At 47.1% G+C, this 22988-nt stretch overlaps 1 protein-coding gene across 3 annotated transcripts in view; it reads left to right on the top strand.

Moving 5' to 3' along the window:
- Positions 1–22988, top strand: part of LOC128698554 (transcriptional activator Myb) — a 155292-nt gene that overhangs the window by 107845 nt on the left and 24459 nt on the right. The gene's annotated exons all lie outside the window — the stretch shown is intronic.

Below are 22988 nucleotides of genomic sequence, written 5' to 3'. Positions count from 1 at the left end.
AGAAAGATATATGGAGTCACTGGTTTAGCAGTAGAGTTGTAGAGGCGGGGAGCCAGCTGCTAGGTAGTGTTATTGAGGCCAGACTTCTTGTAGTTTTAAATATAAGTTGAACCTGGTATATGAGTGTTAGGCAGTTGGATCTGCCTAATATGGGGCCACTAGGCCTACTACATTCTTCATTTTTATCTTCTTGCAAATTCTCCCCAGTCAGGAAGTACTGGAAGTTTTCCCATGGATTTCCTGTCGACGTGGGAAGTTTCTCTCTCTCTCTCTCTCTCTCTCTCTCTCTCTCTCTCTCTCTCTCTCTCTCTCTCTCTCTCTCTCTCTCTCTCTCTCCATTTTACATTTGTACGTAAATATTATATAATACATCCATGTCAGTTGTAGCAGCAGCAGCAGTAGTGGAACTAAGTGTTAAGTCACCAACAAGAGATGCAAGGTCTCCCCTCCTCCGTCCCACGAGGGCTACCGTCATGCTGCAGGGATCATCATCCAAGGAATTGGAGTACATGCTCCCCTTCCATCAGACCTGATTACCTCTATATCCCCGGAAGTTTTATGACCTTTACGGGTTTAGCACTATGAATATAATAATGGGGGTGGAGTATGTTGTAGTACGGAGGGTCATCTGTACTGTGGTGTCAACACACTTACAACAGGACACAGATGGAGTGAATAATAGTGAACGTGTTTCTTCAGTGGACGATGGTCGGCGCTTGCTACTACTACTGCTACTACTACTACTACTGCTACTACTACTACTGCTACTGCAAGCTGCTGCTGCCACCACTGCTGCTTGCTGCTACTGCTGCTGCTACTGCTGCTGCTGCTGCTGCTCTGCTGCTGCTGCTGCTGCTGCTGCTGCTCTGCTGCTGCTGCTGCAGCTCTGCTGCTGCTGCACTGCTGCTGCTGCTGCTGCTGCTGCTGCTGCTGCTGCTGCTACTGCACTGCTGCTGCTGTTGCTGCTGCTGCTGCTGCTGCTGCTGCTGCTGCTGCTGCTTACTGCCACTGCTGCTGCTAACAACACTGCTGCTACTGCTGCTGGCTGGTAACGCTGCTAACAAGCTGCCAACAAGCTGCTGCAGCTGCTGTCGCTGCTGCTGCGGCAGCTTGCTGCCGTAGCTGCAGCTGCTTAAGCAACTTGCTGCTGCTTGCTGCAAGCAGCATTGCAGCAACGCAGCAGCGCTGCTGCTGGCGCTTGGCTGCTGCTGCTGCTGCTGCAGCACGCTGCTGCAACTTGCTTGGCTGCTGCTGCTGCCTGGCGCTGCTTGGCTTGCAGCAGCTTGCTGCTGTGCGCTGCTGCTGCTGTAACAGCAACATGCTGCTGCTGCTGCTGCTGCTGCTGCTGCTGCTGCTTAACACTTGCTAGCTGCTGCTGCTGCAAACACCATTGCTGCTGCTAGCAACATGCTAAACTGCTTGCGCGCTGCTGCAGCTGCTGCTGCTGCTGTACTGTGCTGCTTGCAGCGGCAACAGCTTGCTGCGCTGCCAGCTGGCTGCTGCCTGGCTGCTGCGGCTGCACTACTACTATACTACTATACTACTACACTACTATACTACTACTATTACTATACTACTACTAATAATTGCGGTGGTTGTACATGGTAGTGAGGTAGCAACATTGAAGGGGAGGAGGGACGCAAGTAGGATATCAATATATTTTTCAACTTTGTGAAGTGCATCTTACAATATTTGCATAACAAACATTATTGCATCTTACAATATTTGCATAACAAACATTATTGTATCTTACAATATTTGCATAACAAACATTATTGCATCTTACAATATTTGCATAACAAACATTATTGCATCTTACAATATTTGCATAACAAACATTATTGTATCTTACAATATTTGCATAACAAACATTATTGCATCTTACAATATTTGCATAACAAACATTATTGTATCTTACAATATTTGCATAACAAACATTATTGCATCTTACAATATTTGCATAACAAACATTATTGTATCTTACAATATTTGCATAACAAACATTATTGCATCTTACAATATTTGCATAACAAACATTATTGCATCTTACAATATTTGCATAACAAACATTATTGCATCTTACAATATTTGCATAACAAACATTATTGCATCTTACAATATTTGCATAACAAACATTATTGTATCTTACAATATTTGCATAACAAACATTATTGCATCTTACAATATTTGCATAACAAACATTATTGTATCTTACAATATTTGCATAACAAACATTATTGCATCTTACAATATTTGCTTAAACATTATTGCATCTTACAATATTTCCTTGACAAACATTATTGCATCTTACAATATTTGCATAAACATTATTGCATCTTACAATATTTGCATAACAAACATTATTGCATCTTACAATATTTGCATAAACATTATTGCATCTTACAATATTTGCATAACAAACATTATTGCATCTTACAATATTTGCATAACAAACATTATTGTATCTTACAATATTTGCATAACAAACATTAATCATTGTTCAGTAGGTGATGGTAAACAAGACCTTCAACATAATGGTCTGCACTGGCAACTGTGCTGCGGTGTTGCCACTACAGCAGGAAAACTATGACAGGATGAGAAAAATGTGTAAATAAGGCAGTTTAATACGATGTACTGAAATGTAGTTGCAGGGGTCGACGCGCAGCTCCTGGTGTTATGAAAAGTATGCGATATATTTGAAGCTAGTAAGGTGACCAGTGTGTTTACAAATATAGATGCCTAGTATGATCCAGTGTAGTAATATTAAATAAACATGAGTGAGTGTACTTAGTAAAGGTTAGGTTAGGTAAGATTTGTCAGGAAACAGGGCAAGTGTTTTCTGACGCGGGTCTTGGTCATATGATGACCAACAGCTGGAACCTTTGATCATCTGACCGAGGCCTTCCACTGGCTTACCCATCTCTCCTTTAAAAACTGGTTATGAATATAACCATTCTTGATATATTAGTAACGGTGAATATTATATTACAGTGGTAAGTTCTGTAGAGATTATTTTCACAGTTGGTAGCGGTGGTGTTTGTCACCAAACATGGGGACAATTTGTTTGAATTCTGTTCATGGAGCTTTGGGTATCATAGTAATGGTCGACAATGTCGACGAGGTAAAGAATAAAACATCGGCAGTAAAGATACCCAGGTGTTGCACATGTCTTGTTCATCAATGAAGATACCCAGGTGTTGTACATGTGTTGTTTGTCAGTAAGCATACCTGAGTGTTGCACATGGGTGTTCGCAACTAGTTGGTCATATGAGTGAGGCTTGCTCCTGTTATGTCCCTGCCACCCAGTGAATGACATCATTATCATGTGATGGGTTATCCTCACCAGGTGTGATGCTGGGTTATCCACACCAGGTGTGATGCTGGGTTATCCACACCAGGTGTGATGCTGGGTTATCCTCACCAGGTGTGATGCTGGGTTATCCTCACCAGGTGTGATGCTGAGTTATCCACACCAGGTGTGATGCTGGGTTATCCACACCAGGTGTGATGCTGGGTTATCCACACCAGGTGTGATGCTGGGTTATCCACACCAGGTGTGATGCTGGGTTATCCACACCAGGTGTGATGCTGGGTTATCCACACCAGGTGTGATGCTGGGTTATCCACACCAGGTGTGATGCTGAGTTATCCACACCAGGTGTGATGCTGGGTTATCCACACCAGGTGTGATGCTGGGTTATCCACACCAGGTGTGATGCTGGGTTATCCACACCAGGTGTGATGCTGGGTTATCCACACCAGGTGTGATGCTGGGTTATCCACACCAGGTGTGATGCTGGGTTATCCACACCAGGTGTGATGCTGGGTTATCCACACCAGGTGTGATGCTGAGTTATCCACACCAGGTGTGATGCTGGGTAATCCACACCAGGTGTGATGCTGGGTTATCCACACCAGGTGTGATGCTGAGTTATCCACACCAGGTGTGATGCTGGGTAATCCACACCAGGTGTGATGCTGGGTTATCCACACCAGGTGTGATGCTGAGTTATCCACACCAGGTGTGATGCTGGGTAATCCACACCAGGTGTGATGCTGAGTTATCCACACCAGGTGTGATGCTGGGTTATCCACACCAGGTGTGATGCTGAGTTATCCACACCAGGTGTGATGCTGGGTAATCCACACCAGGTGTGATGCTGGGTTATCCACACCAGGTGTGATGCTGGGTAATCCACACCAGGTGTGATGCTGGGTTATCCACACCAGGTGTGATGCTGAGTTATCCACACCAGGTGTGATGCTGGGTAATCCACACCAGGTGTGATGCTGGGTTATCCACACCAGGTGTGATGCTGAGTTATCCACACCAGGTGTGATGCTGGGTAATCCACACCAGGTGTGATGCTGAGTTATCCACACCAGGTGTGATGCTGGGTTATCCACACCAGGTGTGATGCTGAGTTATCCACACCAGGTGTGATGCTGGGTAATCCACACCAGGTGTGATGCTGGGTTATCCACACCAGGTGTGATGCTGAGTTATCCACACCAGGTGTGATGCTGGGTAATCCACACCAGGTGTGATGCTGAGTTATCCACACCAGGTGTGATGCTGGGTTATCCACACCAGGTGTGATGCTGAGTTATCCACACCAGGTGTGATGCTGGGTAATCCACACCAGGTGTGATGCTGGGTTATCCACACCAGGTGTGATGCTGGGTAATCCACACCAGGTGTGATGCTGAGTTATCCACACCAGGTGTGATGCTGGGTAATCCACACCAGGTGTGATGCTGAGTTATCCACACCAGGTGTGATGCTGGGTTATCCACACCAGGTGTGATGCTGAGTTATCCACACCAGGTGTGATGCTGGGTTATCCACACCAGGTGTGATGCTGGGTTATCCACACCAGGTGTGATGCTGGGTTATCCACACCAGGTGTGATGCTGGGTTATCCACACCAGGTGTGATGCTGGGTTATCCACACCAGGTGTGATGCTGGGTTATCCACACCAGGTGTGATGCTGGGTTATCCACACCAGGTGTGATGCTGGGTTATCCACACCAGGTGTGATGCTGGGTTATCCACACCAGGTGTGATGCTGGGTTATCCACACCAGGTGTGATGCTGGGTTATCCACACCAGGTGTGATGCTGGGTTATCCACACCAGGTGTGATGCTGGGTTATCCACACCAGGTGTGATGCTGGGTTATCCACACCAGGTGTGATGCTGAGTTATCCACACCAGGTGTGATGCTGGGTTATCCACACCAGGTGTGATGCTGGGTTATCCACACCAGGTGTGATGCTGGGTTATCCACACCAGGTGTGATGCTGAGTTATCCACACCAGGTGTGATGCTGGGTTATCCACACCAGGTGTGATGCTGGGTTATCCACACCAGGTGTGATGCTGAGTTATCCACACCAGGTGTGATGCTGGGTTATCCACACCAGGTGTGATGCTGGGTTATCCACACCAGGTGTGATGCTGGGTTATCCACACCAGGTGTGATGCTGGGTTATCCACACCAGGTGTGATGCTGGGTTATCCACACCAGGTGTGATGCTGGGTTATCCACACCAGGTGTGATGCTGGGTTATCCACACCAGGTGTGATGCTGGGTTATCCACACCAGGTGTGATGCTGGGTTATCCACACCAGGTGTGATGCTGGGTTATCCACACCAGGTGTGATGCTGGGTTATCCACACCAGGTGTGATGCTGGGTTATCCACACCAGGTGTGATGCTGAGTTATCCACCAGGTGTAATGCTGGGTTATCCACACCAGGTGTGATGCTGGGTTATCCACACCAGGTGTGATGCTGGGTTATCCACACCAGGTGTGATGCTGAGTTATCCACACCAGGTGTGATGCTGGGTTATCCACACCAGGTGTGATGCTGGGTTATCCACACCAGGTGTGATGCTGGGTTATCCACACCAGGTGTGATGCTGAGTAATCCACACCAGGTGTGATGCTGGGTTATCCACACCAGGTGTGATGCTGGGTTATCCACACCAGGTGTGATGCTGGGTTATCCACACCAGGTGTGATGCTGAGTTATCCACACCAGGTGTGATGCTGAGTTATCCACACCAGGTGTGATGCTGGGTTATCCACACCAGGTGTGATGCTGGGTTATCCACACCAGGTGTGATGCTGGGTTATCCACACCAGGTGTGATGCTGGGTTATCCACACCAGGTGTGATGCTGGGTTATCCACACCAGGTGTGATGCTGGGTTATCCACACCAGGTGTGATGCTGGGTTATCCACACCAGGTGTGATGCTGGGTTATCCACACCAGGTGTGATGCTGGGTTATCCACACCAGGTGTGATGCTGGGTTATCCACACCAGGTGTGATGCTGGGTTATCCACACCAGGTGTGATGCTGAGTTATCCACCAGGTGTAATGCTGGGTTATCCACACCAGGTGTGATGCTGGGTTATCCACACCAGGTGTGATGCTGGGTTATCCACACCAGGTGTGATGCTGAGTTATCCACACCAGGTGTGATGCTGGGTTATCCACACCAGGTGTGATGCTGGGTTATCCACACCAGGTGTGATGCTGGGTTATCCACACCAGGTGTGATGCTGAGTAATCCACACCAGGTGTGATGCTGGGTTATCCACACCAGGTGTGATGCTGGGTTATCCACACCAGGTGTGATGCTGGGTTATCCACACCAGGTGTGATGCTGAGTTATCCACACCAGGTGTGATGCTGAGTTATCCACACCAGGTGTGATGCTGGGTTATCCACACCAGGTGTGATGCTGGGTTATCCACACCAGGTGTGATGCTGGGTTATCCACACCAGGTGTGATGCTGGGTTATCCACACCAGGTGTGATGCTGGGTTATCCACACCAGGTGTGATGCTGGGTTATCCACACCAGGTGTGATGCTGGGTTATCCACACCAGGTGTGATGCTGGGTTATCCACACCAGGTGTGATGCTGGGTTATCCACACCAGGTGTGATGCTGGGTTATCCACACCAGGTGTGATGCTGGGTTATCCACACCAGGTGTGATGCTGGGGGGTTATCCACACCAGGCGTGATGCTGGGTTATCCACACCAGGCGTGATGCTGGGTTATCCACACCAGGCGTGATGCTGGGTTATCCACACCAGGCGTGATGCTGGGTTATCCACACCAGGTGTGATGCTGAGTTATCCACACCAGGTGTGATGCTGGGTTATCCACACCAGGTGTGATGCTGGGTTATCCACACCAGGTGTGATGCTGGGTTATCCACACCAGGTGTGATGCTGGGTTATCCACACCAGGTGTGATGCTGGGTTATCCACACCAGGTGTGATGCTGGGTTATCCACACCAGGTGTGATGCTGGGTTATCCACACCAGGTGTGATGCTGGGTTATCCACACCAGGTGTGATGCTGGGTTATCCACACCAGGTGTGATGCTGGGTTATCCACACCAGGTGTGATGCTGGGTTATCCACACCAGGTGTGATGCTGAGTTATCCACACCAGGTGTGATGCTGGGTTATCCACACCAGGTGTGATGCTGGGTTATCCACACCAGGTGTGATGCTGGGTTATCCACACCAGGTGTGATGCTGGGTTATCCACACCAGGTGTGATGCTGGGTTATCCACACCAGGTGTGATGCTGGGTTATCCACACCAGGCGTGATGCTGGGATGGATACAAGGGTCTACCAAACTCTATTAAGATGCACCATTTAATAAAGATTACACAGGTCACCACAGTTGTACTAGGTAAAGACACTTCCCACACAGCTGGGTACTAGGTTAAGACACTTCCCACACAGCTGGGTACTAGGTTAAGACACTTCCCACACAGCTGGGTACTAGGTTAAGACACTTCCCACACAGCTGGGTACTAGGTTAAGACACTTCCCACACAGCTGGGTACTAGGTTAAGACACTTCCCACACAGCTGGGTACTAGGTAAAGACACTTCCCACACAGCTGGGTACTAGACACTTCCCACACAGCTGGGGGTCACACTTCCCACACAGCTGGGTACTAGGTTAAGACACTTCCCACACAGCTGGGTACTAGTTCACACTTCCCACACAGCTGATGACACTTCCCACACAGCTGGGTACTAGGTTAAGACACTTCCCACACAGCTGGGTACTAGGTTAAGACACTTCCCACACAGCTGGGTACTAGGTTAAGACACTTCCCACACAGCTGGGTACTAGGTTGACACTTCCCACACAGCTGGGTACTAGGTTGACACTTCCCACACAGCTGGGTACTAGCTGGGTACTAGGTAAAGACACTTCCCACACAGCTGGGTACTAGGTTCACACTTCCCACACAGCTGGGTACTAGGTTCACACTTCCCACACAGCTGGGTACTAGGTTCACACTTCCCACACAGCTGGGTACTAGGTTCACACTTCCCACACAGCTGGGTACTAGGTTAAGACACTTCCCACACAGCTGGGTACTAGGTTGACACTTCCCACACAGCTGGGTACTAGGTTCACACTTCCCACACAGCTGGGTACTAGGTTAAGACACTTCCCACACAGCTGGGTAAATAATTATGGATGTTTACTAGATAATTTAAACGTTTCTAAGCACTAGTTAGGGAAGGGTTTCCAATATTTCCTTTATATTTAAGTATAATCTAAGTTCATCCATGCACGGAACCTTTACCTGTGATATACCTTTGTGTTTCCAGAGTTTTTTATTCTCGCAGCTGGGCCCTGAACCAGGTTTAACTGATGCTTTCCCGGTCAACCAGGTTGTTGCTGCTGGCATTCCGCTGTTATTAAAATCAACCCATAAGCTTATATTACTAATAGTTATATTAAAAGTTAATGCAGTTTGCTTTTGCTGTTTTTAAACGATATAACTTTTTTTTTATCCTCCGTAAGTTGTCTCCATCTCTCGTCTTCTCCATATTTTATTATTCTGCTTTGTTATATTTTATGGTGATGCTTTGTTTGCTTTTTCCTGCCTCCCTGTGTCCTTTTCTTGTCTCTCCTGCCTCCCTGTGTTCTTGTCTCTCCTGCCTCCGTGTTCTTGTCTCTCCTGCCTCCCTGTGTTATTGTATCTCCTGCCTCCCTGTGTTCTTGTCTCTCCTGCCTCCCTGTGTTCTTGTCTCTCCTGCCTCCCTGTGTTCTTGTCTCTCCTGCCTCCCTGTGTTCTTGTATCTCCTGCCTCCCTGTGTTCTTGTCTCTCCTGCCTCCCTGTGTTCTTGTCTCTCCTGCCTCCCTGTGTTCTTGTATCTCCTGCCTCCCTGTGTTCTTGTCTCTCCTGCCTCCCTGTGTTCTTGTATCTCCTGCCTCCCTGTGTTCTTGTATCTCCTGCCTCCCTGTGTTCTCGTCTCTCCTGCCTCCCTGTGTTCTTGTCTCTCCTGCCTCCCTGTGTTCTTGTATCTCCTGCCTCCCTGTGTTCTTGTATCTCCTGCCTCCCTGTGTTCTTGTCTCTCCTGCCTCCCTGTGTTCTTGTATCTCCTGCCTCCCTGTGTTCTTGTCTCTCCTGCCTCCCTGTGTTCTTGTCTCTCCTGCCTCCCTGTGTTCTTGTCTCTCCTGCCTCCCTGTGTTCTTGTATCTCCTGCCTCCCTGTGTTCTTGTATCTCCTGCCTCCCTGTGTTCTTGTATCTCCTGCCTCCCCGTGTTCTTGTCTCTCCTGCCTCCCCGTGTTCTTGTCTCTCCTGCCTCCCTGTGTTCTTGTTTCTCCTGCCTCCCTGTGTTCTTCTCCCTGTGTTCTTGTCTGTCTCTCCTGCCTCCCTGTGTTCTTGTATCCCCTGCCTCCATGTGTTCTTGTCTCTCCTGCCTCCCTGTGTTCTTGTCTCTCCTGCCTCCCTGTGTTCTTGTATCTCCTGCCTCCCTGTGTTCTTGTATCTCCTGCCTCCCTGTGTTCTTGTATCTCCTGCCTCCCTGTGTTCTTGTATCTCCTGCCTCCCTGTGTTCTTGTATCTCCTGCCTCCCTGTGTTCTTGTATCTCCTGCCTCCCTGTGTTCTTGTATCTCCTGCCTCCCTGTGTTCTTTTCTCGTCTCTCCTGCCTCCCTGTGTTCTTGTATCTCCTGCCTCCCTGTGTTCTTGTCTCTCCTGCCTCCCTGTGTTCTTGTATCTCCTGCCTCCCTGTGTTCTTGTCTCTCCTGCCTCCCTGTGTTCTTGTCTCTCCTGCCTTCCTGTGTTCTTGTCTCTCCTGCCTTCCTGTGTTCTTGTCTCTCCTGCCTCCCTGTGTTCTTGTGTCTCCTGCCTCCCTGTGTTCTTGTCTCTCCTGCCTTCCTGTGTTCTTGTCTCTCCTGCCTCCCTGTGTTCTTGTCTCTCCTGCCTCCCTGTGTTCTTGTCTCTCCTGCCTCCCTGTGTTCTTGTCTCTCCTGCCTTCCTGTGTTCTTGTCTCTCCTGCCTCCCTGTGTTCTTGTATCTCCTGCCTCCCCGTGTTCTCGTCTCTCCTGCCTTCCTGTGTTCTTGTCTCTCCTGCCTTCCTGTGTTCTTGTCTCTCCTGCCTCCCCGTGTTCTCGTCTCTCCTGCCTTCCTGTGTTCTTGTCTCTCCTGCCTTCCTGTGTTCTTGTCTCTCCTGCCTCCCTGTGTTCTTGTGTCTCCTGCCTCCCTGTGTTCTTGTCTCTCCTGCCTCCCTGGGTTCTTGTCTTGTATCTCCTGCCTCCCTGTGTTCTCGTCTCTCCTGCCTCCCTGTGTTCTTGTCTCTCCTGCCTCCCTGTGTTCTTGTCTCTCCTGCCTCCCTGTGTTCTTGTCTCTCCTGCCTCCCTGTGTTCTTGTCTCTCCTGCCTCCCTGTGTTCTTGTCTCTCCTGCCTCCCTGTGTTCTTGTATCTCCTTCCTCCCTGTGTTCTTGTCTCTCCTGCCTCCCTGTGTTCTTGTATCTCCTGCCTCCCTGTGTTCTGTCTCTCCTGCCTCCCTGTGTTCTTGTCTCTCCTGCCTCCCTGTGTTCTTGTCTCTCCTGCCTCCCTGTGTTCTTGTCTCTCCTGCCTCCCTGTGTTCTTGTATCTCCTGCCTCCCTGTGTTCTCGTCTCTCCTGCCTCCCTGTGTTCTTGTATCTCCTGCCTCCCTGTGTTCTCGTCTCTCCTGCCTCCCTGTGTTCTTGTATCTCCTGCCTCCCTGTGTTCTCGTCTCTCCTGCCTCCCTGTGTTCTTGTATCTCCTGCCTCCCTGTGTGTCTCTCCTGCCTCCCTGTGTTCTTGTATCTCCTGCCTCCCTGTGTTCTGGTCTCTCCTGCCTCCCTGTGTTCTTGTCTCTCCTGCCTTCCTGTGTTCTTGTCTCTCCTGCCTCCCTGTGTTCACATCTCTCCTGCCTCCCTGTGTTCTTGTATCTCCTGCCTCCCTGTGTCTCTCCTCTCCCTGTGTTCTTGTATCTCCTGCCTCCCTGTGTTCTCGTCTCTCCTGCCTCCCTGTGTTCTTGTATCTCCTGCCTCCCTGTGTCTCTCCTGCCTCCCTGTGTTCTTGTATCTCCTGCCTCCCTGTGTTCTCGTCTCTCGTGCCTCCCTGTGTTCTTGTATCTCCTGCCTCCCTGTGTTCTTGTATCTCCTGCCTCCCTGTGTTCTTGTATCTCCTGCCTCCCTGTGTTCTTGTATCTCCTGCCTCCCTGTGTTCTTTTCTTGTCTCTCCTGCCTCCTTGTGTTCTTGTCTCTCCTGCCTCCCTGTGTTCTTGTCTCTCCTGCCTTCCTGTGTTCTCTCGTCTCTCCTGCCTCCCTGCCTCCCTGTGTTCTTGTCTCTCCTGCCTCCCTGTGTTCTTGTATCTCCTGCCTCCCTGTGTTCTTGTATCTCCTGCCTCCCTGTGTTCTTGTATCTCCTGCCTCCCTGTGTTCTTGTATCTCCTGCCTCCCTGTGTTCTTGTATCTCCTGCCTCCCTGTGTTCTTGTATCCTGCCTCCCGGTGTTCTTGTATCTCCTGCCTCCCTGTGTTCTTGTATCTCCTGCCTCCCTGTGTTCTTGTATCTCTTGCCTCCCTGTGTTCTTATATCTCCTGCATCCCTGTGTTCTTGTATCTCCTGCCTCCCTGTGTTCTTGTATCTCCTGCCTCCCTGTGTTCTTGTCTCTCCTGCCTCCCTGTGTTCTTGTCTCTCCTGCCTCCCTGTGTTCTTCTCTCTCCTGCTTCCCTATGTTCTTTTCTTGTCTCTCCTGCCTCCCTGTGTTCTTGTATCTCCTGCCTCCCTGTGTTCTTGTATCTCCTGCCTCCCTGTGTTCTTGTATCTCCTGCCTCCCTGTGTTCTTGTCTCTCCTGCCTCCCTGTGTTCTTGTCTCTCCTGCCTCCCTGTGTTCTTGTATCTCCTGCCTCCCTGTGTTCTTGTATCTCCTGCCTCCCTGTGTTCTTGTATCCCCTGCCTCCCTGTGTTCTCGTCTCTCCTGCCTCCCTGTGTTCTTGTATCTCCTGCCTCCCTGTGTTCTTGTATCTCCTGCCTCCCTGTGTTCTTGTATCTCCTGCCTCCCTGTGTTCTTTTCTCGTCTCTCCTGCCTCCCTGTGTTCTTTTCTTGTCTCTCCTGCCTCCTTGTGTTCTTGTCTCTCCTGCCTCCCTGTGTTCTTGTATCTCCTGCCTCCCTGTGTTCTCGTCTCTCCTGCCTCCCTGTGTTCTCGTCTCTCCTGCCTCCCTGTGTTCTCGTCTCTCCTGCCTCCCTGTGTTCTCGTCTCTCCTGCCTCCCTGTGTTCTCGTCTCTCCTGCCTCCCTGTGTTCTCGTCTCTCCTGCCTCCCTGTGTTCTCGTCTCTCCTGCCTCCCTGTGTTCTCGTCTCTCGTGCCTCCCTGTGTTCTTGTATCTCCTGCCTCCCTGTGTTCTTAAGCCTGCCTCCCGAGTCGTTACCTTGACCATCCTGCCGGGCCCTGTGGTTCTTCGTATCTCTGGATTGCTGTGTTCAGCCAGCGCCTGCCACCCTGGTTGATTCTTGTAGGCTCTGTCCACCCAGAGTTCTTTTCCTTGGTCTCAGACCTGGCCGCCTTGTGGGGGTTTCTTTTCAAGTCTCTATGCCTTAACCCTTGTGGACCTTGTCTCACCTGCCTATGTTATTTTGTTTATTCTTCCTACCATCCCAGACGACCCCCTTCTGCGGTTACTCTTTTCCTGCCTCCCTGAGTTCTCGGGACTCTCCTACCTCCCTGAATGTTCCACATGTCGCTTCCTGCCACCTAACATTTCCTCGCCTCACTCGCCTATTGGTGAGATCGTCTCCTGCCTATGTGTTCACGACTCTCCGGTGACCTCCTGGAACGTTCACGACTAACTCCTGCCTCCAGAATGTTCTCGAACCAAAATAAAAAAATGATTTTAAGATTTTCTGTTATTATTTTTGTTTGTATAATATGACCTCCCCAGTTATTAATTAGTTATCTCCAGATCCCTAGTGATTCTTGTGAATCTTCCTAGCCTTTATCCCCTACGATGAATTACTTAGTATCTTCCTTTTTTTTTTGCCTTTCCTGGTAGCCCTTTTCCTTGGGTCCAGGCTCCTGCCTCCTTGTGTTCTTGTCGGCTCCAAGGACCTCCCTGTCGTTCTTACTCATCTCCTGCCTCCCTCTGTTATTGAACAAACCAAGCCTCCACTGTTCGAAGACTTTCTCCTAAGATTACCAAATGTTGCACGTCTCTCCTGCCTCCCTGTGTTCTTGATCTCCTGCCTCCTGTGTTCTCGTCTATCCTACCATCTCCCGTCTTCACTTCCCTCTGTTTGCACTCCCTGTCTTGCCCTCCCAGCCGTCTATTCTGCTCCTCTATGTCTCCCACCATCATGTCTATGTAAATCAAACCGACATTGATGGGACACGATGGGGACGTAAGATGTTCACCACCAACTCGGTTTCCAGCTCCGAGATGTGCTTGGGTATTGGTGTTCACATTATTTTAGATCACACTGGAGATTCCCACCGAGCCCCGATTTGGCTCAAAAAGAAAAACCAATTTGCACCATGCATTGCACTCCATCACTGTCTTGCCAGGGAAGTGCTTTAACACTACAGTTTTTAAACTGCAACGGATTAACACCCCTCGCCAGTGGCAAGGCAGCTTCCCATCTCCAGGACTCAGTCCGGATGCTGTTTCCTGAATCCCTTCATAAACGTTACTTTCCTTCACATCATCAGCTACTTGTTCAGTACCAAAACCAATTTGTCTTTTTCCATTCACTTATAAACACGCCCTAACAAACGAAATAGAATAATAAAGCAGGAAGTCCAGCCCTTTCGACCATCCGTACCATTTTCCTGCGTGGCCCCTTCCTGACCCTTTTCCTATTTTGTGGCCGACCCCTACCCCATCCTCCTTCCGCACAGAACCTCCCAGCATACACTCTTGGAAGTTATTCTAATTTAGACCCTCCAGGCTCTCTTCAATGCTCCGGAACCACCTCAACAAGCCCGCCTCAAAGTCCCGGTACCTGACCAAGCCAGGGCTTTTGTGGAATCCCGTACCGTTCCATTAACGTTGCCAAAGCCAGCGTCAACAGCCATTATTGATTCACACTGGTGCCCTGGGGGCGACGGGCCGGCATCTTGACCAGGCTAAACCTCAGCCTTAATCCTTATGTTAATTCCCATTAACACCCATACTTCACACCCATATTTTAAGTTTAGCCGTTGCATAAACATCAGACGACCCCCCGACATCTCCAGGTTCTTTTGCCTCGTGAAGGACGGGGAAAGTTGCTACTCGTGCCACCACAGATTCTACTAACAACTAAGACACCTCACTCGCCCTCATTCAAGGTTGGGAATATTTCCCCCTTTTGTATTCAAATTTCCTCATCTTTCATAGACCCATCCCACGACGGACGTTGGACACACCTAATTACCTGGAGGTTATTCCGGGGATCAACGCCCCCGCGGCCCGGTCCATGACCAGGCCTCCCGATGGATCAGGGCCTGATCAACTAGGCTGTTACTGCTGGCCGCACGCAGTCCGACGTACGAGCCACAGCCCGGCTGATCCGGCACTGACTTTAGGTATCTGTCCAGCTCTCTCTTGAAGGCAGCCAGGGGTTTATTGGCAATTCCCCTAATGCTTGATGGGAGGCTGTTGAACAGTTTTGGGCCCCGGACACTTATGGTGTTTTCTCTTAGTGTACCAATGGCGCCCCTACTTTTTATTGGCGGCATTTTGCATCGCCTGCCCAGTCTTTTACTTTCGTAGGGAGTGATTTCTGTGTGCAGATTTGGGACCATTCCTTCCAAGATTTTCCAAGTGTAGATTATGATATATCTCGATTAAATATTAAAATATTTATACAGTGTTAATTCACAAACTTGTTTTAGTGATAATGAGTTTTTCATGTGTTTTTTCCTGGCAGTTTATCTTGCGTGATCAAGTCTACCTAAAATGTACGCCATATGCTTATGTGGAGTCTACCTCCCTGGAGGCTCCGGGGGTCAACGCCCCCTAGGCCCGGTCCTCGACTAGGCCTCCCAGTGGATCAAGGCCTTAAAACCAGACTGTTACTACTGGCCGCACGTAGTCCGACTAACAAACCACAGCCCCGCTGGTCAGGTACTGACTTCAGATATGTGTCCAGTTCCGTCTTGAAGACAGCCAGGGGTCTGTTGCTAATTCCCCTTTTGTATGACGGGAAGCTGTTGACACTTACTGTGTTTTCTCTTAGTGTTCTCATGGTGCCTCTGCTTATCATTAGGGGGATGTTTCACCGTCTGCTCAGTTTTTTATTTTCGTAGGGAGTGATTTCTGTGTGCAGATTTGGGACCAATCCCTGTACGATTTTGCAGGTGTAGATGTGTCTTTCTCGCCTGCGTTCCAGGGAGTACAGGTCAAGGGACTTAAAACATTCCCAGTAATTAAGGTGCTCGAGTGAAAGTTTTTGTGTACCTCCTCCGCGATGACACCTGCCTTTTATGGAGCTGTTAGTGTAGAGCAGTATTCCAGCCTAGAGAGAACAAGTGACTTAAAAAGGATCATCATTGGCATGACATCCCTTGTTTTAAAAGTTCTAATTATCCATCTTATCCTTTTCCTCGCAGATGTGATAGTGACACTGATCCTTGAAGGTGAGATCCTCCGGCGCTATCACTCCCAAGTCCTTCGCATTAGTTTTTCGCTCTGTTGTATGGTTAGAATTACCATTACGTAATTGTCACGTAATAGTAACTAGTTTTACCGAAAGAAAACCTTGGATGAGAAACAGTAGACTGCTTCACGATATCTTTATCCCTGTACTGAAGTCTCCCAGCTCTCACTGACGCGTTTTACAACTTAGAGAAGCCATCGTGTACGATAGCACCATGACAGTAACATAGCTTGTGTCTCACAGTTTAAGGGGCTCGTTAGTTCCCCTGTCTTCTAATAATGTATTATTTTCCCCCTATAATCTACCTTGTCCATAATTACTATCGCATTTACTTTGCTTTCGTAAGATGAAGTCGAGGTATAACTTAAGAAATATTTGATGACAGTTGTGTTGCAGAGGTGTGAGGGAGTTGTGTTGCAGAGGTGTGAGGGAGTTGTGTTGCAGAGGTGTGAGGGAGTTGTGTTGCAGAGGTGTGAGGGAGTTGTGTTGCAGAGGTGTGAGGGAGTTGTGTTGCAGAGGTGTGAGGGAGTTGTGTTGCAGAGGTGTGAGGGAGTTGTGTTGCAGAGGTGTGAGGGAGTTGTGTTGCAGAGGTGTGAGGGAGTTGTGTTGCAGAGGTGTGAGGGAGTTGTGTTGCATAGGTGTGAGGGAGTTGTGTTGCAGAGGTGTGAGGGAGTTGTGTTGCAGAGGTGTGAGGGAGTTGTGTTGCAGAGGTGTGAGGGAGTTGTGTTGCAGAGGTGTGAGGGAGTTGTGTTGCATAGGTGTGAGGGAGTTGTGTTGCAGAGGTGTGAGGGAGTTGTGTTGCAGAGGTGTGAGGGAGTTGTGTTGCAGAGGTGTGAGGGAGTTGTGTTGCAGAGGTGTGAGGGAGTTGTGTTGCAGAGGTGTGAGGGAGTTGTGTTGCAGAGGTGTGAGGGAGTTGTGTTGCAGAGGTGTGAGGGAGTTGTGTTGCAGAGGTGTGAGGGAGTTGTGTTGCAGAGGTGTGAGGGAGTTGTGTTGCAGAGGTGTGAGGGAGTTGTGTTGCAGAGGTGTGAGGGAGTTGTGTTGCAGAGGTGTGAGGGAGTTGTGTTGCAGAGGTGTGAGGGAGTTGTGTTGCAGAGGTGTGAGGGAGTTGTGTTGCAGAGGTGTGAGGGAGTTGTGTTGCAGAGGTGTGAGGGAAGCTCACACCATCGAAGATTTGTTATATCAAGAATTAAGGAAAGATCGTGCACTTCACCTTAAGAAAGCAAACAAAACAAATGCCATAGTAATTACGAACAAGGTAGATTATAGGGGAAAATAAAGTGTTATTAAGAGTCGGTGAAACTTGATAAAGGTTAAGGAAACTTTTGGCCACAGAGAAGCTTCAGCCATTTATCCTATATACTTGTTGACTCTAAGTGTATACACATTTTATGGATAAAAACCGTATTGCTCTTTTTTGTATTTCCCCCAATAATTACAGCCTTACAGGACACCCCTTTTAGTATGGTACATCACACTGTGGTGAGTTTATACTTGTTAATTATACCAGGTGGCGTCGTAGAGTAGTCAAGGTGACGCCTCCGGTGTGTCTCAGTAGAGAATGTTAATGGTATCTCCAGCTTCCTCCTACCTGTTTGTCGAAGTCCCTTTCTCACGCACTCATTGTTTATCCACACCTGTTGTAGACACTTGTGTTGGGTGGTGGTGGGGGTAAGTAGGGAAGAGGGGATGTAATTACCTGTTTATATTGGGTCTCGCTTCTTACTCACCATCCTGTACTTTGGGACCAGTGTCTGCAGTCCAGTTAAACTCTGATATTTTTTTACTTTATTCCACTTAAGTACTTATCTAGGGTACTTGATGACATTTCACCCAGGCACTGTATGATCCCAACTGGTTTAGAGCTTTATCAATGCTTTTAATATAATAAGATACTCAGATGTTCAAGGTGTGTTTATTCATCAACGTGACTCAGTGTGAGAACTGTTGTTGAGGTTGATGGTATGTTGTTTGTTCACGGGTGTTTGTCGTGCTTGGTGGGAGTTACTGTGTTTGAGCAGCACCGGTGAGAGAGAGAGAGAGAGAGAGAGAGATATCTATATATATATATATATATATATATATATATATATATATATATATATATATATATATATATATATATATATATATATATATATATATATATAACTCCACCTTGACAAGTAGGCTGAGACAAATAGTGGGTATTTATTGAGAAATTAGTTGACCTACTCTCCCCCCCCCCTCCCACCACTGGTATTATCTTCCCCACTATAAATTTAACCCCATCTTCCCCACTATCTTATTATTTTTCTTCCCCACTATCTTATTCTTTATCTTCTCCACTGCCTTGATCAATTTTATCTTCCTTGCAATCAATTTTTGTGGATTCATTTTGAACAAATTCAAAATTAGTTGTGTTATTAAGTTGTAGATGAGTTGAATAAATTGATAATTTGTAGCAGCATTTGGTGGTTTGAGCGATAGTTTAGACTGATATATAAGTAAGAACAGTTGGGCGAGAATTGTCAGTGATCAAAACTGTACCAGATATCTTTGAATATTGAAGAAAAAAATATTAAAGCCTTGTATAAATATTTGTTGAAAAACTGGTTAAGACTTTGGTTTATTATAACAGGTAAATCTTCGTTGTTGTTGTGTCGTCAGTTTATTAAACTGCGCAACGTTTCGGCGATTATTCACCATCAGGATGTGTAAAATAATCGTGTGATACGCAGATTATCGAGGAACACATTTCTTCAAGGCTCTTAAATACAAAGACTAAACATAACACGGAGAGCAAAACAAGCAGAAAGAATAAGGATAATATCTTAGGTGATAATATCTTAGGTGATAATATCTTAGGTGATAATATCTTAGGTGATAATATCTTAGGTGATAATATCTTAGGTGATAATATCTTAGGTGATAATATCTTAGGTGATAATATCTCGGGTATTAACCTTCACTTCGCGAGAATGTGAAGTATATTAGGATTCTGAGAAACAGAAACTTAGCCAAGATAAATATGACTGGATAGAGTTATCAGAGCTTATTTCTTGGGCGGCATTGAAAATTAGGTTGGGCAAATGTTTTGTTAGTGGGATGGATTGTAAAGGACCTGCCTAGTATGGGCCAACAGGCCTGCTGCAGTTTTCCTCCTTTCTTATGTTCTTATGTGAAGCGGGTTACTTAAGGATTATTATCAAGGGGGAAGTACTAAACCCGTAGGATTATACAGCTCCTGTGGGGGGGATGGAAGGTATTCAGGCTTAATTCAGGGAACTGGAACTAAGATCCAGTTCCCTAGATCAAGAGCCCCTCACCAGCGTCAAGGAACTTGCCTTGAGCGGAGTGGGTTAAGGAGAGAAAGATACATTTAACATAAGAGTCGACTGATAATTGACTACAAAGACTGTACTGTGATATTTGATAGTGATGGGAATACCGTATTAGTAAAACTCACTTAATATACAAACTTTTAATGGCGATCACTTTACATCTCTAATTTTATTGTGTACATGCTGGGTTAATTTTCAATTTGTAGGAGTAACTCTGGTGCGAGAATGTAACCTGCTCTTACTGACAGTCATGTTGATCAGGGTGTGGACAAGCCTGAGGTAGACATATGTTCAGTAATGACCTGGTGTAGATGTACGCTCATGTTGACCAGGGTGTGGACACAAGCCTGAGGTAGACATATGTTCAACAATGACCTGGTGTAGACTTGTTCAACAATGACCTGGTGTAGACTTGTTCAACAATGACCTGGTGTAGACTTGTTCAACAATGACCTGGTGTAGACTTGTTCAACAATGACCTGGTGTAGACTTGTTCAACAATGACCTGGTGTAGACTTGTTCAACAATGACCTGGTGTAGACTTGTTCAACAATGACCTGGTGTAGACTTGTTCAACAATGACCTGGTGTAGACATGTTCAACAATGACCTGGTGTAGACTTGTTCAACAATGACCTGGTGTAGACTTGTTCAACAATGACCTGGTGTAGACTTGTTCAACAATGACCTGGTGTAGACTTGTTCAACAATGACCTGGTGTAGACATATGTTCAATAATGGCGTGATGTAGCCACGTTTAAGAATGGTGTTAATATACGAACATCCGAGCATGGTGTTAACATAGGCCTGGGTGTGAACTTTGGTGTAGGAATGGTGTTGTGGACATGGGCATGTCATTGTCTTATTGAAATAGGTATTCCACAGGTGTGGGCGTGACATTCACCGATAGTCCCCCCCCCTCCAGTTAATGGTAATAGTCTCCAGGTTTGGGTATGGGCTTGGCAGAGTGATGTGTGGATTTGCCGTGGGCAGCGTGTAGGTTGTGGTTAATTGATCGTGTGGGCGCCATTCCCATAAAGCGACTCCAAGCAGGGGATGGAGATGGGAAGTGTAAGGAAGGTGGAGGAGCACAGAGGAAAGATGAATGACAGATAACAAGTCGACACAGAGGCTGTCTGCTGAGAACTATCTACTATCTATCTAGATTCTAGAATAGGGGTTAATGTATATCATGTAGGTGTTTGAAGCAAGGATGGTAAAGGAGAACCAGCAAAATAACAGTAGGAGCAAAAAGATGTACATTACAGGGGTTCTACAAGTAATAGAACCAGGGAAACAGAAAGAATGAGAAGTAAGAGAATGATGAAGTAAGAGAACGAGAAAAAAATATTTGGAGTTACGTAACCATCTTTCCATTGTCAGTATACTGTATTGTCAGTATACTGTATTGTCAGTACACTGTATTGTCAGTATACTGTATACTTTTGTATACTCAAACAAAACTAGCACAATACCCTGACTGGAAGAATACATAAATAACCTGACCTTTACAAAGAATGTGTGTGTGTGTGTGTGTGTGTGTATGTGTGTGTGTGTGTATGTGTGTGTGTGTGTGTGTGTGTGTGTGTGTGTGTGTGTGTATGTGTGTGTGTGTGTGTGTGTGTGTGTGTGTGTGTGTATGTGTGTGTGTGTGTGTGTGTGTGTGTGTGTGTGTGTGTGTGTGTGTGTGTGTGTGTGTGTGTGTGTGTGTGTGTGTGTGTGTGTGTGCACAAACTAGTGAGGTGAAGGGTGGGTATAGATAATAATCACCTTAATTATTTTAAACATTCACCGCTCCACCATTTACGAATAAAATATTGAATTACTGAGAGGACTTAGTACAGGTCATAGTAACTTGCTTGGATGTCATACTTGATTCTGTGTTTACTCGCAATCTTGTAAAATGTAGAGGAAAATCTCTGACATTATTGTAATTTCCTTAAAATTTGATACCTAAGACAAGGAATCATCTGATCTTGTTGGGTTTACATATCAGAAAGGAGGTTATGTTACAGTGTATTTTATGGCGAGGGAAGACTGACCTGAGACTAGAGGTTATGAAGGTAGAAGCTTGAAGTATGTCACAAGTGACCTATTGTTAGTCACCATAGTTTCCTACTGCCATAGCTGTAAAACCATTAATTAAAAGTATATTGTTGTTAAAGGTTCTCGGGATGATCTCTAATATGGGAAGGTCTGGCACAAAGCTAGGCTTCCTAGACTGCAAAGGAAATATTGCAGCCATCAGAACTATTGGGTGACATAATAGTCACGATAACTGTATATTGAATGTAGGTACAAGTTTGCAAGATTTTCTTGTGTATTTGAAAGGGACCTGAAGTCTTGTCAAAGGTCAAAATGCTTAACAGATTTCCATCTTGCACTTGTATGACCAGGCAATAGTACTGTAAACAAGCCACGGTACGGGTGGGGTTTGAACTCGCGGCGAATGAGTCGTAAAACTCCGGTTGGTGCGCGAGTCACTGGACCAGTTGGCTACAATGAGATTTATCCAGCTAGGTATATTATACACCATAGGGAGGTTAACATGAATCCCTCTGTAACCACAAATGCAATCGTGCTATCACGATTTTGTGAGTCAAGTAGTTCTGTATGTAGTATGAGTATTGTATCACAAATCAGGTGTAATACACGTATTGTAGCATAAAGCGTGTGTGGTACAGGTGCAACAAAGTGCAGATGTAACACTTATTGAAGCACATATCAGTAGGACAGAGTCTGTCAGGTAATGACTAAGACAATGATGACCTTGCAACAAGCTGGTGAACAGGTGATAGTGCAGAGGTGGTATGTAGGTGGTATGTAGGAGTGCTAGCAGTTATTGCTATGGGGCACCTACGTACCCAACTCCTACACCAGTATGCTAGGACTCTATTATAGAACTATGTGGCTACTCCCTGACAACGCCCTTAGTCCTACCAACTGTCATAGTCATGGGGAGAGAGGCACTGAGGGTAGCATAGGAGCCACCTTGGAGGCCAAGCTGAGAGAGGCACAGGAGCCACCTTGGAGGCCAAGCTGAGAGAGGCACAGGAGCCACCTTGGAGGCCAAGCTGAGAGAGGCACAGGAGCCACCTTGGAGGCCAAGCTGAGAGAGGCACAGGAGCCACCTTGGAGGCCAAGCTGTAGCAGGTCATTCAGCAAGTCTTCATTGTGAAAGCAATTCTCTATATATTGATCATAAGCCATAAACCAGGGGTCGTGAGTTAGGACACCAATGGAAATAAGTCACTTGGTCTGACTTTTTTGGGTTATCCTAGGCTCTCTACACATGTTGCTATGTCTGATAATTATCATAATCTATGTAACTGTATTTGTGTATACCTGAATAAACTTACTAACACCTTACGCATAAACCTCTTTTCCTCTTTTTACGAATTAAATTATAAGCCAAGGCCTGTTACCCCACCTAAGCTCATTTCAAAGTTGATCTCTCTCTCTAAGGTAGCTCCACTACAGATCTCTCTCTCTAAGGTAGCTCCACTACAGATCTCTCTCTAAGGTAGCTCCACTACAGATCTCTCTCTAAGGTAGCTCCACTACAGATCTCTCTCTCTAAGGTAGCTCCACTACAGATCTCTCTCTAAGGTAGCTCCACTACAGATCTCTCTCTAAGGTAGCTCCACTACAGTTGGCAAACACCATGGTATACATATTTACTGCTAGATGAACAGATGTAAGGAGATTTACCTATAT

This window comes from Cherax quadricarinatus, chromosome 88 (assembly GCF_038502225.1).
Source record: "Cherax quadricarinatus isolate ZL_2023a chromosome 88, ASM3850222v1, whole genome shotgun sequence".
Lineage (NCBI taxonomy): Eukaryota > Metazoa > Arthropoda > Malacostraca > Decapoda > Parastacidae > Cherax > Cherax quadricarinatus.
Note: the sequence above shows the minus strand (reverse complement) of the source record. Positions and strands in the feature narration are given on the sequence as shown.